Source organism: Vicugna pacos, chromosome 24, assembly GCF_048564905.1.
Source record: "Vicugna pacos chromosome 24, VicPac4, whole genome shotgun sequence".
In the NCBI taxonomy this organism is placed as follows: Eukaryota; Metazoa; Chordata; class Mammalia; order Artiodactyla; family Camelidae; genus Vicugna; species Vicugna pacos.
This window is the reverse complement of record NC_133010.1, coordinates 16,939,203-16,954,062: the sequence shown is the minus strand read 5'-3', so window position 1 is coordinate 16,954,062 and position 14,860 is coordinate 16,939,203. Positions and strand designations below refer to the sequence as shown.

At 47.1% G+C, this 14,860-nt stretch overlaps 1 protein-coding gene and 1 non-coding gene across 7 annotated transcripts in view; both read right to left on the bottom strand.

Annotated features, from left to right (window-relative positions):
* Positions 1-14,860, bottom strand: part of KCTD1 (potassium channel tetramerization domain containing 1) — a 159,936-nt gene that overhangs the window by 60,689 nt on the left and 84,387 nt on the right. The window contains exon 1 of one of the 6 annotated variants that reach the window (XM_072949073.1): positions 8,766-8,907. The exons of 4 other annotated variants lie outside the window; for them this stretch is intronic. The gene's annotated coding sequence lies outside the window, so the exon portion shown is untranslated. Of the gene's footprint in view, positions 1-6,443; positions 6,567-8,765; positions 8,908-14,860 lie in introns of those variants that run through there. One more of the 6 variants, XM_072949072.1, reaches the window with a different exon arrangement.
* Positions 12,596-12,667, bottom strand: TRNAV-AAC (transfer RNA valine (anticodon AAC)). The gene has a single exon. It is a non-coding gene; the product is annotated as a tRNA-Val (tRNA).

Below are 14,860 nucleotides of genomic sequence, written 5' to 3'. Positions count from 1 at the left end.
CCCCTGGTAAGGACCCCTGACAGATCAGACGTAGTTAAGACGCTATGTCACCTGCTACAGGCCTCAGACAGATTGCAGCAACGCATGTGCTCTGGTCCGCTTTGTGATCTGCTTTGTGCCCCGTGCTGAATTCTGGGACATGGGACTCTGTGGAAGCCAGGGTCCCTAACTCCCCATCACCTCCAGTAAGGTCCAACCGACTGTTCCACCTCATTCCCTGCCTTGCAAACCAGAAATAACTTGATACTTCCCCATGATTTCCCCAAACTTTGGCACGAGCTGTTTCCTCTGCCTAAAACCCTGTGCCCCATCTAAGCAGCCCCACGTCCGCATAACCACCTGTCCTGTCCCTGGGGTTTCTGGTTCTGTACAACTCTTACTACTATATCCTGTTTTCTTATTGTTACCTATTTCCCCTTTTTGTCTGTCTCGCCCCTGAGAATATAGAAGCTCTTGTCAGCCCGACGGGCAGCTCTCCTTCCAGAGCCCACGCAGCACCTGTGGCAGGTGTTTAAGAGTAGTTGAGAAATATGCAAATGATCCCAGTATCTCTAAGCTCCACCCCCAGGGTGGGGCCATCGGTTTACACAGTCCTGGAGGCAGGAGACCAGTCTCTAAGAGGAGAAGAGGATTTTCCTCTGAGTGGGGAAAAAAATCCACAAATGCACAAAATTGTGAGTTAGGTGACTATGAGCAGAGACCAGCAAGGAAGCAGCCCTTCCTTGACGTTTCTGGGGGCCAGGGAGGAACCGGACGAGGGGGACCACGCCTGGCACGCACGCTGAACCACCCACTCCAGGGCATCGACTCAGGGAATCTGGGGGGTCCTTTGGGCTCTGTGAGGCTGTGGTCTCGACGGCTGTTTCCAAACAGGGGGATGTTCGCCTTCTTGTTTCTAAATAGTTTTAAGTTGTTTCAGTGAGCACTAGAAAATACAGCTAGCATGTCAAACCTGTGACATTGTGATTACTATCACTTGGGATGAGTGTGAAACAGTCCATAGAAAAATACTAGGTAAATACGAATTCTGGCCAAACAGAGATGTCAAAAGTCACGACAACGGTGCACTGCGACGTCAGAGAAGAGATTCCTATTTCACCCTGGTTCTCACCCAGAGGGGACGCTGGCGTGTAACCGAGGGGACCTGGGCGAAGCCTCGGTGACGGGGAACACAGCGCGGGAACCAGGAAGCTTCACGTTAGCCCAGGGGGCCCTTCTCTGAAGAACTGGTATTTTCAGTCCAATTCTCCCCGCACATTTGGGGATTTTTTTTCCCCAACAATTTTCGAACCACAGAATTTACAATGACCAGTTTTCCTGGGCTTTAAAGCAACATATTTTCTGTACAAAGCAGCCCGGAGTGAAAAAGCAGAGCCCTGAACGCTAACACTTTAACCCCTTAATCTCCAAACTACCTTTCCTTGTCTTTCAAGGCCCCTGCTGCAAACACTGTCGCCAGTGCCTTTAAGAAGCAGGGCTTCTCTGCTTCTCTGCTGGCCCACAGAGTACAGAAACCCGCCCTGCCCAGCCCAGGAGAGGCCCAGAACGCTCCTCAGCCGGCTGCCCTGGGGCGATTGGATTGAGGCCGGTCAAGGGCGGGTCTCTCTGCCCCCTCAGCAGGCCATCCCTCATCCCCCTTTCCCCAAAGAAGGGAGAAAAAAGCCTTCCTCGAAATGTTAACTACAGACAGCTTAAAAAGTGGGGCAGGGAACACTTACAGAGGGAAGAATAAAGCCAGAATTAGATGCCTTATTGCTTCAAAGTCATAATTCCAGGTCAGTGAATGTTTCTTTTAGGTACACAAGTACTCAGAGCCAAAACAAAGCTGTTATCAAGGTTCTACTAAAATCTTCAGAAGGAGAGGCTGAAAAACTAATTTTTATGTTCACATGGAATAAGATTACTGCAAACAAACACACAAATAAACAAACAGGGGAGGGAGGCATGACGAGGAGGAGCACAGGGCAGTGAAACCGCTGTGTGGGCGACTGCGCTGGGGGGGGCGTGTCCTTGGACATTTGTCAAAACCCACAGAACGTACAACGGCAGGAATGAACCCTGATGTGAACTATGGAGTTTGGGTGCTAAGGAGGCATCAGGGGAGGGTCACTGATTGTAACAACGCACCACACTGAGATGTCGATGGTGGAGCAGGCTGTACTGTGCGGGCCGTGGTGTCTATGAGCACTCTCTGAACTTTCTGCTCCGTTTTTTTAGGAACCTAAAATTGCTCTAAAAATAATTTATGAATTAAGAAAACATAATAAAAAATTACACTTGTTGCAAATCACTGTACTTTTCCCCCCAGAAAAAGCCAGCAAATAGAAACCTGAAATCTAGAAACTGTCTCTCTCTGCACACATGCACGACACTTGACATCAGTTAAAGTGATGCCAACAAGCGCCAGTCTTAATTCTGAGAAACTTGAGGACCCAGCACGTTGCACAGAATGCAACTCATCCGTCCCCTCCCTGGTCTGAGGAACATTTTCAGTGTTCCTATTTTATCTAGCTGTCCTTCCGCTAAAATGGGCCCCTACCTTGGACGTGATCCTCTACTTTGTCACTGACTCTGTTAAAACATAAAGGATGTTCTCGTGTTGAATGCGGAGCACCCTTGAAGTGGGAGCCGGGATCTTTTATGACCAGGATCCCAGACTCCCCAGGGAGCTGGGTGGGCCGATGTGATGAAGGGGCCTCTGAGGGCCTGAGGGGCAGGTGAGGCCACAGTGTCGTCGAGTCTAACCTGGGTCAGTCTTTTCCTTCTGTGATATTAGAAAAGTCAAAGCCAGTCGCCCCACTTGTCCTTGGGGTCTGGCCACCCCCCACCCTTCCTGCCCTCAGTCGATTCCTCCCCACCGGCATGTAAATATGTTCATGTCTCTCTCGTGTTAAAAATGCACAAAATCCCCTCCAAACTCGTCTCCAGCCCCAGCTCCCGCTCTCGCTCTCGTGACCCCTCTAAGCATCAAACCTGAAAGCAGCCCAGCTGTTTCCCTTTCCCCACCTCTTACCCCTCCCTCGGTTCCCTCCACGTGGCCTCTGCCCACTGCCCGTCACCCCACAAAACTGCTCAGCAGAGAAGCCAGAGGATGGACACGTGGTCTCTTTTTGAAATCTCAGCGGCGTTAACAAACTCCACCACTCCCACTGGTCCTGATACTCTACAACCCTCCGTCCCCTCTGCCCCCCTGGATGCACGCCAGCAACTGGTGAACTTCCAAATTTTACCCTCCAGCCGGCTTTTGCCAGACCTGTTTATCTACCTGCTTATCCATCACTTCCCTAGGGTGTCCCAGCAGCCTCTCAAATTCAACATCTCCAAAGCAGAACTCATCACCTCTCCCCAGGGCCCCCTCGCAGAGGCCCCCATTTCAGTTGGTAGCACTGCCATCCATCCATCCACTGCCTGAACTCCTTCCATCCCCAATGCCAGCCTCCATGTCCTGTGGCTTCTACCCCCCCCCCCCCGGGAGCTCTGGGACCGCCTACCACTTCTCCCGACTCCCACGACTGCTATCTTAGTCCCTGGACACCATCACTCTCCCTCGCTCCAGTTCCTCTCCAGTCCAAGGTCCACGTATCTCAAATGAAGAGAACTTGTTTAAAAAAAGAAGGGAAGGGAGGGAGGAAGGAAGGAAGGAAGGAAAAGAAAAAAAGCAAGCACGTTGGATCCTGCCCTCCTCTGCTTGTGTAACAGCCCAGACCAGAGACAAGGTCTGAAAGTTTAACGTGGGCTAGACGCCACGACGTGGGTGCCCGACACTTCAGCTTTCTCTCTCACCCCTTCCCCAGCATTCTCCAAGTGCAAAGCCCACAGACTTCCTCTCTGTTCTGGAATATGCTGGAACGTACCATGCTCTTTCCTGTCTCAGGGCCTTGGCTCGTACACCTCCCTCTGTCTACCACGTCACTCAGATCAAACTCTTTCCTTCCTCCCTCCTCTGTTCCCTCTGCATCCCTGTGAAATGACAACTAAGAGCAAAGCCCCAGGGAGAATAAGAACCAAGAGAAATCTGTATATTGAAAAAAAGCACCCAGAAGGGAAAACAGACAGGTAGGTTTCTACCCTTTTATTGACTGGACTTCGCCCTCTCAGACCACGATCTTTAAATTTAAAAGAAAACGTAAGCCAAGGAGGTTGTGCCAAGCCGGAACAGACCTAGGTTCCCAGTAGGAATCAAACAACGGTGAGGGGATGGATTTTATTCTCCTTATCTTTGAGCAGCCAAAAAGCGTCTGGAGTCCGCGATCCAGTCTCATAAAGGAGAAACGGCATTAGCGACCAGTCACTGCTGCTTCCTAACATAGCATGTGTCCTAATATCGACAGAATTAACCCAGGAGAGCGAGAAGAGGCCAAGTAGCCACAAAAGCTCAATGCAGACAGACAGACAGACAAGCAAAAGGAACTCTTCCCTAAACCCAAATTATAACACCGACGCTTGAAAGTCGGAGTTCCCTCCCTAAGAAATCAGCTCTATACTTTGAGCTAACACTACATCTTGGATGATTCCATGAAATCAAATGGATTCCGCTATAAAAGGTTTCTCTTAGTTGTTCTGGGGTTGGAGGCTGATCAAGCAGAGGGGAAATGAGGGCTCTGGGAAAAGGGAAAAAAGAACGAAAAGAAAATCCTGAGCAGGCTTGAGGTGGAGAGGTGAAGGACACTGGGCCAGACCTAATGCACAGAAGAGGAGGCTGAAGTCCAGCTGTGGTGACCTCGGGGCAAGTCCACCTTGGCCCTGCACACCTGCATCCCCAGAGGGCACGGCTCACCAGCCATACCCACATCTCTTCTAGGAGAGCTCCAATACCCTTTTAACCTGGCTGCTGATTTATTTGGGTGTATGCCATCCCTGGGCTAAGAATTCAACAGAAGAGAACAAATTACATTTGGAACGTAAGCAGTACAGAACCTGAATTCATCTTCAGGGCACTGTCTTCTTTGCCTGACCCTTCAGAGCAGGGCATGGTGCCAGGCACACAGTAGGTGTGCAACAAATACTTAATTAAGGAAACGTAGGGTTTTTTTTTAATCCTATGTGCTTTTTATTTCTAAACTTCACAGCTAAAGAATTAGTTTTCATTTTTTCAAATGAGAGTGAAATATTTAGATCCATTCTCCTTAAGGCTGGGAGGGTAAAGATTATAAATTAACCTTTAATGGTATTACAAAATATTTTTATTCATTTCTACAAAGACTTTTGAGCACCTAAAATGTGCCAACCATGGTGCCAAGCGCTGGGAATGGAGCAGTGAGGAAAAAAAGCAACATCCCTGGAATGGACCTTGGGCAAAAGGTTGAATGAATAAAAATCATGAAAATATTAACTCTCACTCTTAAAAATATTCAGCCATTAGATTTTGAAGGGCTACTCTGCACACAGCAAATAAAAGATAAAATAACCCCAAATCAGAAAATTTCAACCACAGGTTGAAAATATGTCAAGTCAGAAACATTACTTTCTATATCATATTAAGTCAAATATTGTTTAAAAAAAAAACCTACATCCTTAAAACATAAATCCCTTCCAGAAATGGCAACAGACACTAGAACGCATACCAAGGCATGTTTAACTTGAAATGGCCAGACCCGACACCGGAATTCTCATCAAGGACAAATGAGAGCTCGAAAACAGCATTTCCCTCCGTGTCTTTCAGCTGTGGTCTAAGCTACAAACATTTCACTTGTAAAATTCTGCTTTGCAGACATTTTCGCCAGGATGAAATCATAGGTTCTCAGGGCACAAGGGCTTCTAAAGGTCACCTGACCAGGTAATCCGGTAACATCTGTCTCAAGGAGAAGGGCTTCCCATAAACTGGTTTAGGTGAGTTAGGCTGATTGACACCCAGTGAGCGGAGGGCAGTAACCAGCAGCCATGCCAGCTGATCTCATTCCCAAACGTTAATCCCACGATCCGCTAGCATCACAAACCTGCACTGAGCAGTGCCCACCCACGCTGCGATGTCTTTTGACTCCATCGTGACCCCTCAGCTGCTTACTTTTCCAGGAGCGGGGCGACAAGTACAGGTTTTCTGACAGATGCCCTCAGTGAGGCAGGGTGGGGAAGGATGGCGCCCAGACAAAGTCCTCTGAAGGCATGGGAGGCATGATTCCAGGATGGGAATCAACTGAAGAAAGTCTGAAGCAATCACATCACAAAGGTTACACCTCGCAAAGGAGGTGGCTCTGTTGACCAGGAAAGCCGTTCTGAGCCTGTGAATCAAGATCACTTCCCAATTCCTGATCAGACTCTGCTGCCCAATCCTCTGGGTCTCTGTTTCCTCCCCCTGCCTAACAAGCTGAGGCGTGTATGATCAGATGTGCTGTCCACCCGGAGTGCGTAAGAAAGGAATGATGCTAACACCTGTTCTCCATGGTTACCCGTCCTTCCCCTAAAATTAGGTCTGATGTGGCTCATTTAAAAGTGCGCACGTTTACCTGGAGGAGTGGATGAGGCCAGTCACAAGTCCGTCTGCTCCGGGCTCGCGAGGAGCCTCATCTGAGAGGAGGCTGGCCGAGGGGTCAGTGTGTGCGGCCCGCTCCTGTAGGGGTGGGACCCACCTGATGGAGAAGGAGAGGGAGTAGCCACCCAGTGACTTCAGTCTATTTTAACGATAGTTTTTAGTTTTAACGTCTGTCTCTCCCACCTGAATGTCAAGTCCATGAGAAATGAGACCTCCTGTCTTGTTCTCTCCTGGGTCGTCTGGCACATGGTAGGTGCTCAATAAGTATCTGTTAAATAAATGGTCAAGAGACCTGGGATACAATCCTGGGTTTGCTGTTTACTGACCGAACTTCCCAGGGCGGGCTGTTCAGGCTACAAGACTGTTATGAGGATTGGATGGAATCTCGTACACGGAGTATTTACAGTAACGTGCGACACACCTATGTTAGCTACTGCATTGATCACGGGGACGAATTCTTCAGGAATGAGATGTGGAGCCCTGCTACCGAGCAATGCCTTGGAGGCCGAGAATCTAATCACAGCTCATACTTCACGATGCACATAGTATTTACTGACTTCATTTCTAAATGTGTTGGTACAAACTAAATGACTAAAATGTGAGATATCTGATGGTTTCTGTCAGTTGAGCAAGTCTTTTATTTGCCACGTAGGAAAAGAGAGTTAAAGGCATGACATAATTTCACTCAAATTAGCACTTTAACACAAAGAGTGCCACTGTTCTGTGCGACACATTGCCAGCAAGTTCCATATTCTTTATTGTATCTGGATGAGGTCTTTCCTGGTTGTGAAGTGGACATGAGAATGTTTTTAAAACTACTATTAAAAAGAAAAAAAAAAAGCCCTGCAATTTATCATCTGGTCACGTGTTGTTTTTAATGATAAGTTTAAAAGATCCCTAGCTCCGTATTCTATACGATTCAGATATTTTTTGCACATTCAAATTTAGAGCATGCTTTACTGGGATCACAACATTCTAATGAAAATTGTAAATCAACAGAGATCCACTTCTATCAATTTGTTGCCTACAATTAGGAAAAGTCAGATTGTGTATTTTTTAACGGGACGGATAGTTTTATTGAACACTGAAGGTTGAAATTGTCAGTACTTGTAAGTCATTTCCACTTTTTTCTGTTTAAGGTCTAGTGGGAGTCCAAAATCAATCCTTTATAAACATTTCATAGTTGTGTATTTAAATTATCCTGTTCATGGTATAAAGAAGGAGAGAATAAAAACTAGAGGATTTAGCACACATTTAGCATGCATGGGGTCCTGGGTTCAATCCCCAGTACCTCCTCTAAGAATAAATAAACCTAACTGCCATAAATAAGTAAAAGTAAGTAAGTAAGTAAATAAATAAATAAATAAAATTTGACAATTTTAAAAGAAGCTTGGGGATTTAATTTTATTTTTATATTTTTGTGAGTTACACGCTGGCTCAGACAGGGGTTACCCAGAATTTAATATCCATTTTCCTCTAAACCTGACAGTTTTTATTATTGGCCTTTTGATTATCATTGTTCTGTTCTTACCACAGATGTGGCCTCTCTAGCTGGTTTCTTTGCATGTTTCCATTCTTTCACCTACGTTTATAGATATTTTGTGATTTTTTTGTTTTTGGGATCCTGTGTCTGAGCTCCAGAAGAGCATGCTGAGGATCAGCTGGAAATGGTACGCAACCCTCTGCTTCTCCTCTAGCCTGTCAATAATCGCTAAGTAACTGGAGTGTCTTTGAAGTTATCAGTTATTTAGCACTCACTATGGGCTTGTACTCCTCACCACAGGAGTACAGTCAGCCCACCACATCCTTGGGTTCTGCTTCCACAAACTCAACCAACCACAGATCGAAAATACTGGGGAAAAATTTCCAGAAAGGTCCAAAAGGCAGAACCTGAATTTGCGACGGACAGGCAACCACTTACATAACATTTATACTGTATGTACAACTACCTGGGTGGCACTTACGTTTGTTTTGGGTATTATAAGTCATTGAGAGATGATTTAAAGTATACGGGAGGGATGTGTATAGGTTATAGGCAAAGACTGCACCGTTTTATAGAAGGGACTTGGGCATCGGCGGGGGTCCTGGAACCAATTTTCCGAAGATATCGAGGAACAGCCGGATTCCCGTTATCCCACCTAACAGAGGAGCTAAGTACTCGCCTCAGGCCATCCTGAGCATGATATTCTGTTAGCTTTAGCCCGGTCTCGCCTTCGGTAGGTCTCATTAGAACTGACGGAGAATGTCAGTTTTGCTCCAAACGTCCTGTAAGACTGGTGATGCCTGAGCGACTTACCTCCCCTTTCCTTTTTTGCTACTGTGTCTTCCCTGTTTCCTTTTGGCTCCCGTGTCACCAAAGTGTCCTTTAAACCTCGTGTTATCTGCTGTCACCAAGGAAAGGGCTACCCGTCTGTGGCCGTCACTTCCCAGCGAGGTTCCTGCAATAAGAAGTCAGGTGACCCCAGGATGACAGAACCTCCCCGGCTCGCCCGCTCCGGCTGGGCAGGGTGCCTGCCGAGGAGCAGCAGCGCGGAAGAGCCTCCGTGGGCAGGCCTGTCATCCCGTGCCAAGAGGTAAACCCTGGCCCCATAAAGTGCCTTAGTATCATTAAACATTTTCTATTTGTCAGGCACTTCATTGTCATTTTTATTGGTTCTTTTTACAAGTCATAACTGCATCAGAACTGTATTCACTTTTTCTTTTAATTAAGTGCTCTGGCTGAAGTGGAAAAGACTGGAGGCCTGAGAGGGTGGGGGGAGTGAGGCTTCAACAGCCAGACAGACAGGGAACAGACAGAACCCTCGCTGCTCCCCGTGGGGCCAGCCCCCAAGGCCTGTGGAAAGGGCTCCCGGGAGCTCGCCCAAGGGTGCGAAAAGAGCCCAAGGCCATCTGGCTAGAGCTGTCAGCCACCGAGTGTGTGCCGGGCCATTCTAGTCCATCCTAACCCAGAACATTCCCTTTTAAATAAAAGGGAAATGCCACAAACACGAACATCTCACTAAGACTCTTTTAGTTTTTAAAAACTAAATCCACCCACATCCTTGTGCTTCAGTGTCCTTTTTATCCCTTCTTTCTCGAATGCTTAACTGCACTGCTTTGGTGACTTCAGCTACAAATCACCGCCGTGAAAGTACCGCGGCATGAGAGGCCTGCACGGGGACTTGGAACTGGGACTTGCACTTCGCTCGCTGGGAGCGAGGTGAACTTGCGAAACTGCCTGACCTCTCTGAGGATCAGTTTTTCTCATCTGTAGGATGGGTGTCATCGGAGTTGCCACCCTCCCCCTTCAGCTGGCTTATGCTGTGTGTGAGAGCGTCCCCAGGACTTAGCCCACGTCACGGTTTACCTTCAGGTTACTTGGCTGCCTCCCCTGTGAGACTGGCAGGCCTCCAAGGACAAGGAACTGATCTGTGCCCCCACTCCTATCTAACCCAGACCCTGACACTAGGAAGAGCTCTACAAAGACAAGAAAGCCCTTTGCAAACTGTCAAGCACTCCTCTCATGTACCTTAGTAATCGAGTACTCATTGTGTGGCCCCCTCGAGATGTGAACGAAATGATGCCGGCACCAAGGGAGCCAGGCTCTAGCAATGGAAGAGCTGGGACTGAAATGGAAAACTGGGACTCAGTTATCTGTTCTGAATTTCTCTGGGTTATTGCACAATTACTCAGTCTTAAAACATGTGGATTGACAACAGGGTGAACCTTAGAGGGGCTGATACGGGAGAGGGATGGGGCAGCCCCCTTCGTGCTGGGACATCTAAGAGAGGAGGGCACTGAGGCTTTCCCAAGAGGGCTCAACATCAGCGCGGTGAAAAGGCTTACATTTTGACGAGTTGAGAGTTCACTTCCTCTGAGTTTTCACATTCTCCTTACACACTTCTGAGGTTAAACGTTTAGTCTTTCAGTTTGGTTGGCCAACTTCGGGCCCATTTTTCACAAAGTAATACACCCCGTTCACTCTCCAGGCCTTCCTGGTGAACGGTCATGAGACGGAACTAGGCCCTGTTCCCCTCCGTCCGGTCCTCCTCCTGACCTGCCCTAGGGAGCCCCACCGGAGTGTCTCCAGCATCTTCTCTTAACTATTTCTAAGTTACTCCTTACCTCCAAATCCCTGCCCTTGCACATGGTAAGTGCTCAGTAAATGAACCCTGTTTCCAGAGTTTCTCTGGATAGCCGTCTCCTTCACCCTGACTTTTCTTAGATCATCACTCACATCCCAAGAGATGGTTCTAAAATATATCGCTTGAGATAATAGTTAAATGCTGGGGATAGGACCTAGGATTCCAAGATGCTCTTCATAAGTTCAAAAAAAAAAACAACTTGAAAAACATACCAGGAGCTTTATCACACCTGCTCCTCCTTAAAAAAGAATCCTGAAAACAGTGAAATCACCAGCACATGAATATCCTACCGTTAATTATAAAAATTCAACGTGTGAATGAACACCACATTGAGAAGAAAATGAAGCCGGCATAATCAGTTTTCTAGTACTCTCGTTATACTTTTATTTAGGTCTGTGTGTTTCTACAGCAACATATTTTCCACTGAAAAAATAAGTAGCCTGCCAGTCTCTCTCTTTTTTTTTTTCTGAAATAAAAAACAATGAAATATTTGTTCAGGATGGAAAGAAAATATCTAAAATCTATTTATATATCGTTTTGTCTGAAAGAATATCACAAGATAGAAACTGACATTCCAGATGAGCTGGCTTAGTGAAATTAATAGAACTATTAGTTAAAGTTATTAATTATTAATTATAAAATTAATATAATTCTAAAACCCACAAACTTATACTGCAGGGACCACAGTGACTAAATACCGTGATAATTTGCAGAGCAACCTAGATTAGAGGTAACACATCCCTGCATGCCTTACCGATCATTTTCATGTTACAACAGCACTCACTCCATCAAACTAAAAGCAAGTCAGAAGAGCTCATTAACTGGCCAGCGGTGCTGCATCAGGACACCAACCCATTACCCTGATTCCACAGTCTATTCAAACATTTATTAGTACACATCAACTCAGAGTAAAACTTATGATTCCAAGACAGAAATCAAGAATTCGAAAATTATAGTCCAAGTATGCCTTAGGGAAATGCAAACAGTATAACATAGGATCTAGCCAAATACAGGCCCTACTTCTCGGATACTGAAATTAAAATTTGCAAAAGTGATTACCACCAAAGCCTTCGCGATGTTTTAAGAATCCCAGTATTATGACTGCTCCCTTAATTCCAAAGCATTCCAAATAAAACTCGCTCTCTTGGGCAAAGCTGCTGATGCCATTCTCAGCCAACTTCTCTGCATCCTCTGGGGTCTGGGCAGCAATTACACCCATCACCTCCTACTCCTATTCTAGCAGTTAAAATCTGCAAGGCTCTGAAAAGAGGGGAATGGGAAGGGTCTGCAGGACACACTCAGAAGAAGGGGTGGAGATAAACCCTGCCGGGGCCACTGTGTATGCAAATCTTAAAAGCAGAGGGGAGAAAAACCTGCTTTGGTGTAAAGCAGCCACCTGGACGGGCTGTCTGGGCTGCAGGGAAGGGGGCGCGGGGAGCCACAGAGCCAGAGGCCTCCCACGATTTCCCACCTAGCAGACCAGAGGGTGCGGCTGCTGGCCCGAGGCAACAGACGCCCCAGAAGGAGACGCGGCGCGGCATTTGGACAAGATATTTACAAGAGAAGAACTGAAGGCTGAGACTGGGCTTTATCGGCGAGATTAGCTGACCAGTTTCTTCATCTGCAAAACCTTCTGTGCCAAGCTAATAAAACGAGAGCAAAAGCTCATCGAGTGCTCATGTTTTAAGAACTTTTCAAACAGTAATGCTGATGACCCAAGAGGCTGAGTGCGACCACTGTCCCCATCTGACGCAGGAGGAAACTGAAGCACGGGTTAGCCATCCTGGGCAGAGCTGTGATTTGGCCCTGGAGTCTGCTCTTAACCTGCTCTATGTGATGGGGCTTCTCAAAAGAGGCTGATACTGTCCCCAGATTCAGCAGAGGCTGGGACCACACTCAGCAAAATGGAGGCATGTTAAGTACTGGAAATACTCTTTTGTGTCCCCCCTCCTTTTTTTTTTTTTTTTTGCTGTATTTTAATAAGATCTTTCTTTTTTTTTTATGAAGGTACTGGGGATTGAACCCAGGACCTTGTGCATGTTGAGCACACACTCTACCACTGAGCTATACCCTCCCCCCAACTTCTCTCTTCTTAAGTTGCTCTAGGAAAGCTCATAAGGTAGTGATATGAGTCTAATGTTATATCATCTTCTCTTTACTGGATTCTTTTATATGAATAGTGAAGAACTGTGGAATCAACAGGCCATGGATTTAAAAAGCAGACTCTGGAATCAGTCTTCGATTCAAATCCCAGCAGTCACTGACCAGTTGTTAGACCTTCAGCAAATTAAGTCAACATCTATGACCCTTAGATTCCTTCTTCGTAGAATGGAAATCATAACCATGACTCCTTGAAGGACTGGCTAGACCTCTGCTCCCAAGGGGTGGAGAGGCTGCTGGTCAGGGGCCCACTTTAGAGCCCTCAGCTTGTCTTGGTTATTATTATTCATCATTACACCCTGCTTCCTAACACAGAGTCAGCTAGAGGTTGGGACAGTTGACATCAAGCTCGGCAAGGAGGGAATCACGTTTGTCTCTGGACTGCAGCCCAGTGAACCAACAGCCCCTGACCCCCAGTTCCCTCCCTCCACTCCTGCCTGGACTCGGTCCAATCGTCCACTCGCTGACCCAGAACAGTGAGGAAGTCAGGATGGTGAGCGTAGGTTCCTTAAAAACGACACAGCAAAAACCACAGCAGGTTTAGGTATCAGAACTAATCCAAGCCCAAAGGGGACCCCATGCTATAAACAATAGTTCCCTTTGTCTCGTGTTAAGAGAGGAAGGATGGGGATTGAGTGGAGAGACCCTGGACTGAACTGGGGACGTTAACCTGGACTGGGGACCCAGAGCGAAACTAGAAACTGAGAATTACAAGCGTCCAAACTAGTCTTGACATTCGGTAACCGAATTACTCACAAAGGAAGCAACATTTATCTCTGACATCCTTCAGCATTCCTTTCCGAATTCCCCTCCTTTTCTCCCAGAAGCCTACAACCTAATGCTCTCTTAAATCTGTCAGCCCTTTGCAGGTAACACAAGCTTGCCTCCTTCCTTACAGACCAGGTCAAAACGCCCATCTGCTGAGGTTCACTGCCAGGTGATCAGCGGAAAGCAGAAAGCAGCAATTCGGGGTGTGAAAGAGTCTACGTGCTCCCAGGAAAGGCTTGCATTACAGAGATGACTTCCAAATGTCTACATTCGGGTGGGGATGGGGCTGAGGGGGCATGAGGCCAAGAACAACTGGTGACTGGGGAAGTGCTGAGGGGCCCCAGCGTGTGTCCCATGCTCCCCTCCAGGTCCCATAAATGGACTTGACGTAGGAGACCCTCACCACCCTCCCCTGCTCCCTCACACCTTTGGGACTTCCCTGTGCCATCACCACCCCCCGGCCCCCCACAGGATTAAAAGCAACTAAACTCACTGCCTGGAGAGCCAGCAGGAGCTGAACTGTTTCCAATTGCTAAACACAGATCGCAAATCTCAGAAAAAGGAAGTTCCCACCAGGGTTTGCAAAGCAGCCCGAGAGGGAACTGCTGTGGTGAAAACTCCAATTAAAGCTCAGACGCTCTGGCCTTATGATTCTATCAGGTGTTTCCTACTTCCATTAGTTTTGAAAATTCTGTTACCCAAGACTGGGACAAAATTCAAGATATGATATGAATTACCTTATAAAAAAAAACCAGTCACTAAGGAAAGCTTGCTGTCAGACAGAAATGCATCTATTTAAGGGAAAAAGAAAAAGTTCCATCAGACTGTCAAAGTATAAGCTGAAAGGAAGAAAATCTAACTGTAAAGAAGGTGCTGGACAGAAAGACACGGAGGATTCCTGAAAACCTGAAACACGTCTAATGAGGCTGGGCCTCCTGCCGTCTGCAGGGATGACACACCGTGGTCCGTGGTCTAGTTTACAGCCGGGCGTTCGGTGATCCCACCTCCTGCCCAGGTTTCATCTCAGCCCTTAGGCCCTTGCTGCAGCGAGATATCTCAAAGGGCTTAAACGCCCATTTACTTCTAGGCCATCTAGAAGGTCTTTCTCTGTTATAAAGACTTGATACCATTCAGAGATTGTCCTCTCTCAAAAGGAGACAAAGAGAAACTTGTTCAAATCTGAAAACCCAAAGGGCCTAAAACTTTACAAGACTGTCTATTTCCCCTGGGATAGTCACACATCAAGAGAAGAATCACTTCAGCTGTGAAGCCCACTGAGTTGCCCACCCTCTGCAAATCCCCACTGAGGGCAAAATCCTGCTCCTCCTGGCAGCGCTTA